A 12,313-nucleotide genomic window follows, 5' to 3' on the forward strand; every position below is an offset into this window, starting at 1 on the left:
CAGTGGTTGAGAGTCCGCCTGCCGATGCAGGGGTGCAGGGGACACGGGTTCGTGCCCCAGTCCGGGAAGATCCCACATGCCGCGGAGCGGCTGGGCCCGTGAGCCATGGCCGCTGAGCCTGCGCATCCAGAGCCTGCGCGTCCGGAGCCTGTGCTCCGCAACGGGAGAGGCCACAACAGTGAGAGGCCCGTGTACCGCCAAAAAAAAAAAAAAAAAATGAGTCATGTACCACAACATTCACTGCAGCACTATTTACAATAGCCAGGACATGGAAGCAACCTAAGTGTCCACTGACAGATGAATAGATAAAGAAGATGTGGCACATACATACAATGGAATACTACTCAGCCATAAAAAGGAGTGAAATTGAGCTATTTGTAGTGAAGTGGATGTACCTAGAATCTGTCATACACAGTGAAGTAAGTCAGAAAGAGAAAAGCATGTGTATGTTAACACATGTATATGGAATCTAAAAAAAACAAAAAAAGGTTCTGATGAACCTAGGGGCAGGACAGGAATAAAGATGCAGATGTAGAGAATGGACTTAAGGACATGGGGAGGGGGAAGGGTAAGCTGGGACGAAGTGAGAGAGTAGCATTGACATATACACACTACCAAATGTAAAATAGGTAGCTAGTGGGAAGCAGCTGCATAGCGGAGGGAGATCAACTTGGTGCTTTGTGACCACCTAGAGGGGTGAGATAGGGAGGGTGGGAGGGAGGCTGAAGAGGGAGGGGATATGGGGATATATGTATACATATAGCTGATTCACTTTGTTATACAGCAGAAACTAACACAACATTGTAAAGCAATTATACTCCAATAAAGATGTTAAAAAAAAAAAAGATGCAGATGTAGAGAACGGACTTGAGGACACAGCAGGGAAGGGGAAGCTGGGACAAAGTGAGAGTAACATTGACATGTATACACTACCAAATGTAAAATGGATGGCTAGTGGGAAGCTGCAGCATAGAACAGGGAGATCAGCTTGATGCTTTGTGATGACCTATAGGGGTGGGTTTAGGGAGGGTGGGAGGGAGGCTCAAGAGGGTGGGGATATGGGGATATATGTATACATATAGCTGGTTCACTTTGTTGTACAGTAGAAACTAACAACATTGTAAAGCAATTATACTCCAATAAAGATGTAAAAATAAATAAATAAAAATGTAAGTCAAGGATGATACTTAGGCTGGTATTATTTTTTTAATTAAAAATGAGTTTTTATAAATTTCATTGATTTAAAAAATAGAACTAGTTTTTTGTATGGGGGGTGTGAATAACCTACCACATAAATAAATTATTAAAATAGTCAAAAATATTTTAATTTCTCATGAGGATAAAATGAAAGGGAGCCAAACATTTTTAACTTTTAATACTATTTGTTTTGACTCGTGCTTATTTTGAATCTAAGTAAAAGGTTAAAGAAAGTTATACTGAACATTGCAAAATTGTCAGCATAGACTAGGTAGCAATTTTGCTGAATTCTGAAATATATAATATTATCAGGAACATCATGAGGACTAAATAGATTTGGAGTTGAACATGACTTTGGGTGGGAATGTAGATTGTGTTTTATATTTTTTTAAGACTTATTATTTATTTATTTGTTTGTTTGTTTGTTTGTTTATTGGTTGCAATGGGTCTTAGTTGCAGCATACAGGATCTTCGTTGAGGCTTGCGGGATCTTTTGTTGTGGCGCATGGGCTTCTCTCTAGCTGTGGAGTGTGGGTTTTCTCTTCTCTAGTTGTGGTGCACAGGCTCCAGGGCGCATGGGCTCTGTAGTTGTGGCGCGCAGCTTCCAGAGTGCCTGGGCTCTGTAGTTTGCGGCACTCGGGCTCTAGTTGAGGCACTCAAGCTCAGTAGTTGTGGCACACGGACTTAGTTTCCCCGCGACATTTAGGATCTTAGTTCCCTGCAGGGATCGAACCCGTGTCCCCTGCATTGGAAGGCAGATTCTTTACCACTGGACTACCAGGGAAGTCCCTAGATTGTATTTTATTTTATTTTATTTTATTTTATTTATTTATTTATTTATTTTTTTGTGGTACGCGGGCCTCTCACTGCTGTGGCCTCTCCCATTGCAGAGCACAGGCTCTGGACGCACAGGCTAAGCAGCCATGGCTCCCGGGCCCAGCCGCTCCGCTGCATGTGGGATCTTCCCGGACCGGGGCACGAACCCGTGTCCCCTGCATTGGCAGGTGGACTCTCAACCACTGCGCCACCAGGGAAGCCCCCTAGATTGTATTTTAGATGTGATTGCTCTGACCTTTTCTTTTTAAATTTTTTGGCCGCACTGCATGGCATGTGGAATCCTTGTTCCCCGACCAGGGATAGAACCCACACCCCCTGCAGTGAAAGCGTAGAGTCTTAACCACTGGACCACCAGGGAAGTCCCCTGCCCTGACCTTTTTTAAGTGAGCTGTAGCTTTGAAGAAAAGGGAGAGGATATACAACACAACAGAAGGACATATAACTAACTGCTGGAGCTTGGCTCATACGACTTATGCCAGAATCTGAGAGGGGCTATTGGGGAGCATGATGTTCTTCAGTCAAAAGGTTATCTAAAAATTTATATCATGATAAAGGGCAAATTGAACATGTCCTGGGAATTAAGTTGAGGAGAAATCTGAAAATTATTTTTGGTAATTCTAGAGATTCTGAGAGTCACATTAGATTTTTATTTTCTCTGAATTTCTGACTGAAGGAACTGCTATTAGCAAGAGAACCTTTGGAATAGACTTCACAGTATATGTGTAACCTTGGAAAAGAGACTGTCTCCTGGAGAGTTTGCATTTGAGTAGCTTTTTTAAGAGAAGAAAAATGGGTAATGGGTAGTTGCTGGGCTTCCATACTTAAGGGGAATGAAAAATATGAAATGATGGTAGGATGCATTTTGGTTGATTGGTCCAGTAAAGTAGATATGTAAAGATATTAGAAATGTCATGCTCAATGGCACTAACATCTTAAGACTTGCACCAAGTTGCCCAGTATGTTTATCCTTGAGTAGGCCTATCTGGTGCTTGCACAGGCAGGCAGAAAAACGGTGAGACCCTGCCATGAGGAGTCACCATGCCTTACTCCATTGGTAATCCTAGGAATCAGACAGCAGGGAGGATCCTGAAGCTTGAAGAATGTGGATCCGTACTGTTTGTGTGTGTGTGTGTGTGTGTGTGTATTGTATATATAAGGGTGTGTTTGTGTGTAGAAATGGAGAGAATATAGCAACCACCATTATACTACTTATAGCATTTATTATACGCCAGGCACTATTCTAAGTACTTTACATACATTAACTCACTTAATCTTCACAAGACCCTATGAAGTAGTTTTATTATCTTCACTTTACAAATAAGGAAACTGAGGCATAGGGAGATTAAGTAATTTACCCAAATTGCCACAGCTTTTAAAGAGCAGAGGTGGAACTTGAATGCACCCTGATAACATCTGGTAGGCAGAGTATTCTTTTTTTTTTTTAAACATGTTTATTGGAGTATAATTGCTTTACAGTGTTGTGTTAGTTTCTGCTGTATAACAAAGTGAATCCGCTATACGTATACATATATCCCCATATCCCCTCCCTCTTGCATCTCCCTCCCACCCTCCCTATCCCACCCCTCTAGGTGGTCACAAAGCACTGAGCTGATCTCCCTGTGCTATGCGGCTGCTTCCCAGTAGCTATCTGTTTGACATTTGGTAGTGTATATATGTCAATGCCACGCTCTCACTTCATCCCAATTTACCCTCCCCCCTCCCCGTGTCCTCAAGTCCATTCAGGCAGAGTATTCTTGTTTGGCCATTTTCATTGAAGGATGCCTGAAATGCTCAAATGGAATCAGCATAGCTTGTAGTTGCCCAAGAAGTAGACAGGTATCCCTGGAATCCCCTGTTTCTTGAAGACATCATACACCAACCTATAATTCAAGGATCATATAAACATATCTGCATAGGAAGAAAGGCTGACTCCCCTTGACACCCCTTGATGTACTGCTCTGAGATCATTGTTAAGTCTCAGTGACCTACATGGGAAGAGTAAACAAAATCACCTCTGCTAATGGATGAACTTGTTTGTTTATCAGAGGTCGGAAGGTTTGCTTTCTGTTTTGGGGTTTTGTTTTGCTTTGTTTTTTCTGCTTTGCTCATCAGAGCCATTATGAAGGCTTTGTCAAAGTTGGCCTGAATTCTAAATAAAGGGCCCATTCTGGTAAGACTGGTTACCTATGAGTGTCAAGTAGGATGACTAAGAATGGTGGTTCACAAGACAAACTGCCTGGGTTTGAGGCCTAGTTCCTCCACTAACTTTTACTTTAGGTAAGTTATATAACCTCATTAAATATTTGATGTTATTATCATAATCATCATTATTATTATTATTCCCAGTCTATGAGAAAGTTATTGGTTCTCAGTCATCTGGTGAGGGAGATATATGACATAGAGCATCTTTGAGACACTCTTCTTTCCAAGACTTCAGGAAGCAGCACTGTGGACGCAAGTCCATCATGAATGTCTGTGTCCTGGTGAAGAGCATGGCTCCACTGGGAAGGTTAAGGGGCGTTGGATGAGATAGTATAATGCTGAAACTCACGCTAGTCACCTGGCCTGGTCTTGGAAAGTAACATTCATTACAAGGTAGTATAATGCTGAAACTCACACTAGTCACCTGTCCTGGTCTTGAAAAGCAACATTCGTTACATTTGATTTAAAATGTTGTGTAATTGTTGAAGCTGTGTGCAAGTTAAAAGACTGCTGGAGATGGCTCTGCGGTGTCCTGCTTTCATTAGGCTTCTCTGTTTAGAGAATGAATGTGGCCGCAGGCTAGGAGGGGACAGGCCTAATTCCCTTCAGCTCTCCCTCACTGAGTAAAGATTTTTAAGAAGGTACATAAGGAAGGATATATCGCAGTATTGCCTGGTTATCTGAACCCCCGAACATGATCAAACAAGGTGTAGGGAGGAAGAGGAAGTTACTGTGTGTGTAGCGCACTGGGGGTTGGGGATTGAACTCATCCCTTACTGGAAACTGGAGGCTCTGGGGACACCCTGGTATGATTTTTTAAGGACATTTAAAGACTTTAAGCAGCACAGGGTTACCTAAAAGAGTAGCTAATTGAAACTCTTTATTAGAAGCCTATTTGGAGCATATCTGCCTGGTTTGTCCTTTTGTATTTTAAAAATTATATGTATTTTCCACACTTTCAACAAAATCAAATCTCATTCTCACCTGGCATTTAGTAAATCATCTTTTTTATCTATATTGCCAACTTCGTAAGCTGATTTAATGATGCTCTGCTTTTAACATCAAAATCTCTCTATAAAAATGATGAAAACTTACTATCTCGGTGAAGCTTTTTTGCTTTATAAATATTTGGTTTTTCTTGTTGAGGGCCTTCTTTTCTTAAAATTATACCAATTTGTACTTCAAATTGTCTCTTTTTTTCTTTATTTTGATAACTAGTAAACTTTTAAATGTGTTCTAGTAGTCTATAATTTTCAATCTTAAAATTTACCTCTTTCATTTTTGGATATTAAGTAGTATTTCATGATCGACTTTGTTCTTCAATCTCTAAAACCCATTGCAAATAACTAGACTGTCATTACTTGGAGCACAACCACAATACTGTGTCACCATAGCTATGGCTGTCTTTTGTATGCAACTGTGACACTGCTGACCCAAAAGGGCATTCACTTTGTTTTTCCAGCTGCAAAGATGAGTTTGTGCTTATTCACCCACACTTTTCACCTATCTTGCTTATGACCAATGACATACTAATTCTGCTAACTATAGACTTTGTTATCACTAACGAAGATTTAAAATATAATTTGTGTCCAAGGAATTGTTTAGAAATGTATCCTCACTCAGATGTCCCTGATTATCTGTCTCTCTCCACACTAGACGGATAAGCCCTTTTGAGGTCACCGACCACATCTTGGTCATCTTTCTATCTCCAGTTCTTGGCTCAGTGCCGCACGTGCCATTATCACCCTCTTCATGATCGTCATCATAGCTAGCATTTTTAGTTGTGGGCACTGTGCTAAGGACTTTACACAGATTTTCTCATTTAATTCCTCCATCAACCATATGAGGTAAGTAATGTGATTATACTTACAGAGAAGGAGAAACTGATGTTTAGAGAGGTTAATTGGTCTAAGATCAAAGGATTCAGTCAATTTTTTTTTAACTGAACTGGAAGAAAGCCATTTGAGATGCAGATTCAATGTTCATCTTATTTGCATCGTATTCCAAACAACAGACCTAACCAGCCACAGAAACTATAGATGGTATACAGTTATAAATTATGCTTGGCCCTACCAGAATTTATAGTCTTATCCGCAGGAGTTTCTCAGAATTAATGTAAGTAAACATTCATAAAGGTAGTCCTTAATTTATAAGAGGTCTTTATTCTAAAGTTCATTTCTGAGTCAGTTGTTTTTCCATAAAGTACTTAAATTACGGATTGAGTTCCCAGACCACCACATAAAAAACTGTGTGCCCAAATGACCTTAAAAAAGATAAACCCCTGTTCTCCCAATGAGATCTCCCCCAGGAATTTTGACCTTCTTGAATATATAAAACTTTAGTAATATCTCTTGTAACATTTAATTTATCTGTATATATGTACTTAAAATCACATCTTAAAATACATTAATCTAGAAATATTGTTTCTCTCCACTCCCACTTTTCCAGAAATAATTTTATTCAACTGTTAATGCTCATCCTTAACATTAATATCTCTGTCACTTCTAGGGCCACTCTTTAAAGTCATTTCCATGACATGACTGCAAGAAGGCTCTAGGAGAGGGAGAGGGTAGAGAAGAGTCTGCCAGGTGCAGGCCAAACAAAGGGGGCTTCAAGAAAGGGGAGAACTGGCAGGGGAAGCTATCCATCTGTAAGTGTGGCTCACAATTCAAGTTTTCCCCTTATTGGAGGATGCCCAGTTGATCCTCCAAGTAGACAGTAGTGTGTTTGGTTGAATGATGCATATAAAAGTGACTCACTGTATTTTATCCCATTTTACAAAGTATGTTAAATGCAACTTGAAAAATAAATAGTTTCAGAGTTCTGTTCTGAGTGTTTTGACCTCAGCCAAATGTCTGTCTGTCAACAGTCAAAATAGTCATGCATTACCTGAAATGTAGGTCATATTAATACTTTTAAAAGCTAAAGGCACTGAAAAGTTATGGAAGCAACTCCATCCCACATGTAATTTTTTAAATATACTAGACTGTAAGTAAATACAAAGAATTTTATTGGTTGTGAATTTTCCCATGATGATTACTTTCATACTTTTTAGTTTATTTTTTTTACTATATTGAGTTTGTGCTTAATTTACCTTTTGAGAAATTAAGCACTGACCTTTGGCATAAAAAGTCTCTTCAGACTCTATTAAGAAGTTGGCACAAGAAGATTGCTGTTAATTTCTGGCCTTTAGAAATAGCATTTTCTTTTGTATAAGTCTAAGGAGGAAGAGCTTTGGTGAAGTTGTCTATACCTCCTCCTGCATAGGTATGTCCATAGAAGTCTGTCAAAATTTATCTGTAGAGAGATGTTGCCCTGAATCTCTCCCCACATTCTGTTTTACTAAATGGGTAAATAAAAGATGTGTTTATTTTGAGAGAATGTGTTAGTTTCTTTTACTTCAACAAAAGGAGACAGGATTTTCCCCCAAAGTTTATATTCTTAACACTATAACAAATATATCATGCTGACCAAATAGTTTTAAGACAATTGCTGAAGACATCAATAAGGATTATGAGATTCTTCATTTATTGCTGTTAGAGGATTTTCTTAGTGTAGAAACATTTATCATCTGTTTGCTCATATAGTAAAATTTGTTTTCATAATAAAGCTCTATTTCCTAAGCTTAAAATATTTTCTAAAACTGGAGCACTGGAGTCCTGTAATGATGTTGGCTTTGGAGTTCATGTGTCCATGACCCTGTATAACTGCAATAAATTAATCTTTCTCATCCATTAAGTAAATCTACCAGACTTCACCTCCTTTGTTATTAAAATATGTTTGTCCAGTTTCAGTTAGTTGGATACCTTCATGTGTATCTCTGTTGTAATATACTAAATCTTTCAGAGGTCATCATATATGTGTAATCATACCATAGGGACAATTTGTAATGGCAACTTTGTTGTTTTTATGTTTGGTTTGTGTTTGCTACGTTGTGTCCTTTAAGGGCCATATGTGATCACTAGTCAGCCATCTCCACTATGGAGCTATGGCAAGATATCAGCATTATTTAATGTTTTCATAGTAGAAAATCATGAATTTGTGTATATGTTTCAACAGTGCCTTCATCTCTGTGTTTTCTTTGTTTCCCATTGAATTCCTCTTCTTTTCAGCTAAAATTGTATTGTTCCTTATTTTGCATTTATATAAGAATGCACTGTCTGAAAATATCTTTCTAAATAGACAATAAGCTTATGGTGAAAGATTAATTAGGAAAGGTTAACTAGTAGACAGTTTTTGAAAATATAACTCATAATTTCAGGTTTTTAACATCACTTTCCTCTTGTTCATTTTAAAATTTACATTGAAACTGCTGCTTTGGAAAAAACAAATGAAAACTACATACCTATTCCTGGGTGAAGAAATGAATTCTTAAGTTAAATTAAATCTTAACTTTAAATCATTTGGGGAGGGAGGAGATGGAATATAAAGGCAGTTGTCAACCAACATTTATTAAGTATTTATACTACATGTAGTGCTATATTATACTGCTTTGTGTTAAGTGGTTTTTGTTAACTATGTGATAGGAAGAATGATTTGAAGTCATATTTACATATTACTTTTCCTGCTATTTTCATTACCCTTCATTATTTAATAGTTTTTATTAATCATACTTGGCTATAATAATTGATTAAAAGATAAAACTGACAATAAGAGATTGTGATGTCAGAAAGATGTTACATTCCACAAGGCAAAATAAAAAACAGAATTCTTTAAGGAAACAAAGTAGAAAAAAACATTACCAGAGACTGTATTAGTCAATACTTTAAAATGTTAAGGTGATGTTTTTATTGGTAGTATATTTATAATAAACATGAGGCACTCTGTCTTAAAATATAGTTTAACAACCCAGCCATGCTTTCACATTTCAGTCACTGTGTACTGAACTGTAGTATTTTGTCATTTTTTAAATTTCAAAATGGCCTTCAATAATATAGGTTTTGAACTTTTCAGTTCATGAAACTGAAAAAAATTTAAGATTTAAAGTATCAGTATTGACTCTAAGGTGATAAAATTGTAGTTGTGATTACAAATTTAACTAGGTGAGTTTAAACAAGATAAAATGATTTATGGCCATTTTATAAAATAATGACAATCTTCATTTTAAGCTACAATGTAAAGTGCTTTATTCTGAGATTATGTATTGTGTCAGAAGCTAAAACTGCCTTTTTTCTAACAGTGCCAGAATACAACCTCTTTTTCTTTTTGCACTAACAAGACTGCTTTACCACCACAGCCCACTCTAAGTAATTAAATCAATCCTTTGTACTTACCGTATTCTCCTCTAGTGACGGTACTAGATCTGATTATATGCTTCATGCATATTCAAAGTACCGCACTGACAGCTCTTTAATGAGCTCTTACTTAATCAGTATGAACAATGTTCATCTTGTTCTTTTTTTCCTCATGCATTAGAGCTAGGAATAGTTGGGAAAAATGAAACATCCAGCATTCATTTGAAAAATATATTGTACTTTGAAAAGTGTCTAAGCTGAGGAAGTTGCATTCTGCCCTTTAAAAGTCTGATGGACAAATTGGATTACTAGTATTGGATTAAATAACAAATGGTTAGAGGAGAAATGAGAAAAGCTCACTGTGATCACAGGCTTTAATATTTTTTGTTACTTATAAAGCTAAAGGGGTCTTTAACCAGTTATTAAAGTCAGGATTAATTTGTAATGGTTCAACTTACTGGCTTTTAAAAGCTTTTTAAATTAAAAAAATTTTAAATCCCTAAAAACAATAGTGTAATGATGTATTAGAAGAAAATTTAATTTTTTTATTACTAGGCTAAGTATAGATTTCCATCACTGTGTACTATCTCAGATAAGGAGTTAGTGATACAGAATTGACTTAACCTCAAATATGTTTTTTTCAGTTAATTTATATAATCTATGTAGCACTGAATAATATGTCTTTAAATATTTCTTATTGTTTGGCTTATTCCCTTTTTAAACATGAGACTCTTCTTATTTCCTAACAATTAGGGGAGGTGGATCTTTTATTCTTATGTAGAAATCATAGACATGAGTTCAACTGAAAATAACACAGTACCACATCAATATTGTTATTCTCAAGGAAGCAGTCTTCCATTGAAGAAAATGATGCTAATTTAAAAATAGGCTAGTTGCTTCTAGTCTTATTGCCTGAAAGCCTCAATTACAGATTAGGTTAAACTCAAAACAAAGTTTTAATATGTGTATATTTTTAGAAACCACTTAGGTTATGAATGCAAGAATTAAGTCTTAAATCAGAAAACAAAATATCATAAAAAATGCACCTATTAATATTGCACACATGTGTCATTTCAGTGATCAAAAAGGCCTTCACCAGGGTACAATTGGCCTTTTTCCAAATTGCAAGCTTTTTCTCAGCTTTTTCTTTTTACTCTTTCTTCTTTTGTTGCTACCCAGGGATTTGTGCCTATCGCAGCCTATATCACATGACCAGTGTCAAGACATCACATGGTCCAAAGTGAATACAAAACCAGCTACCCTAAAAGAGAGATTAAAAATGCTGTAAAACAATAAAGACCTTTGTTCATACTCAAAGAATCTATCCTAGATCTGCTTCATACCATAAAGTTTAACAGACTTTAATGAAAGCACATATCCTCTCACTATTTTCCCTAATAATGAACAACAGATATCTATTTTACAGGGATGCTCAAAAATAAATGTTTAATCTTTTGCACACAGATGAGCTCTTTATTTTAGATTTTCATTCTAAAGATTTTTTCAAATTTCTGTTAATGTGGAAACAGTTAAATAAATTATGGTTCATCCATAATTTATGCAAGTATTAAAAAAGAACGAAGTAGATCTTCAAACAGCATGACAAGAACAAATCACAGGGTCCTTATGTTAAAGAAACCTGTATGTGTCCAGATAAGGTATATACCTGTATGTGATAGACATAGCTATGTATGTGGTCTGGAAGAAGATACGCTAAACTGCAGTAGTACTTCTGGAGAAGGGAGGTGGATGGGGGAATTGGAAAGGGTGGGGGTGATGAAAGAGGCCTTGACTTTTTACTCAATTATACCTCTGTATTGTTTGAATATTTTTTAATGGACTGGTAGTGTGTTTGAAAGTTAAAAGAAAATATCTCACTTAAGAAGAAAATAAAACTTAGGAAATTGACTAGGCTATTTAGTCTTCGCCTGGGATATTTAATTTTTTAGTAGATATTTAAGTTAACCCTATGAATCTATCTAGAAGTTGGACTGAAGTATTAAATAATGGCCTAGCAAAACAATAAACCAATCATGGGCAAAATTCAGAAAAAAAAAGTCAAAGAATTGTAAATTTGACTAGATACAATTTGAAGGGAGAGGAAGGAAGAGGGTTGGGGAATTAATATTTTTCTTGAGTATGATTGTGGCCTACTTCTGCATGAACAATACCAAATATATGCTATATGTTATAATCCTTGACATACTGGCCTTTTGAGGGGAGGGGTGGTACAGATGATGGAATGGTTATTAGGGAAAATGAATTTTAAATGTACAATCAGTAAATTTATAATCTAAAATTTTAAATCATTTCTCTGCTCAAATGTTTTCTCATTTACTGAACATTATTATGTTCATCATGTTTTTTCGCAGATAGCTCTAAGTATTTTTGTAGCCTGGTCATTTACAATGTATTTAAAATAATTTGCAAGTGTGTACCCTGTTAGGGATGATGAGTTCTGGAATGGTATATGTATGTATACCTTTAGTTTTTGCTTTGGGGGAGGAAAACAAGAAAAAAAGCAAGTTGTTACAGGTGGAAGCTCTCACAAAATCTATTGACTTCTCTGACCTTACTGGTAGTCTTATAATTCTCATAATGATTTTTTAATGTGGTTTTAAATTAATTAATTTATTTTTATTATGACCGTATGTCTGTCAGCACCAGGAGTTCCTCACTGAAACATAATAACAAGTCAGCCCCTGAGGAGGATTTAAAACTTGGAACACTTTTTTTTTTTTTTTTAAACTGTACTTAGTGTTAGTATCGTACTTAGTATGATCTGTAAATATGTTTGGGGGACCGAAATATACAAGCTGAATAATAGCAGCTTTAGAGATTGG

At 36.5% G+C, this 12,313-nt stretch overlaps 1 protein-coding gene across 4 annotated transcripts in view; it reads left to right on the forward strand.

Moving 5' to 3' along the window:
• EHBP1 (EH domain binding protein 1) overlaps window positions 1-12,313 on the forward strand; it is a 343,930-nt gene that overhangs the window by 321,845 nt on the left and 9,772 nt on the right. The gene's annotated exons all lie outside the window — the stretch shown is intronic.

The sequence above is a fragment of the Mesoplodon densirostris genome, chromosome 14 (genome assembly GCF_025265405.1).
Source record: "Mesoplodon densirostris isolate mMesDen1 chromosome 14, mMesDen1 primary haplotype, whole genome shotgun sequence".
In the NCBI taxonomy this organism is placed as follows: Eukaryota; Metazoa; Chordata; class Mammalia; order Artiodactyla; family Ziphiidae; genus Mesoplodon; species Mesoplodon densirostris.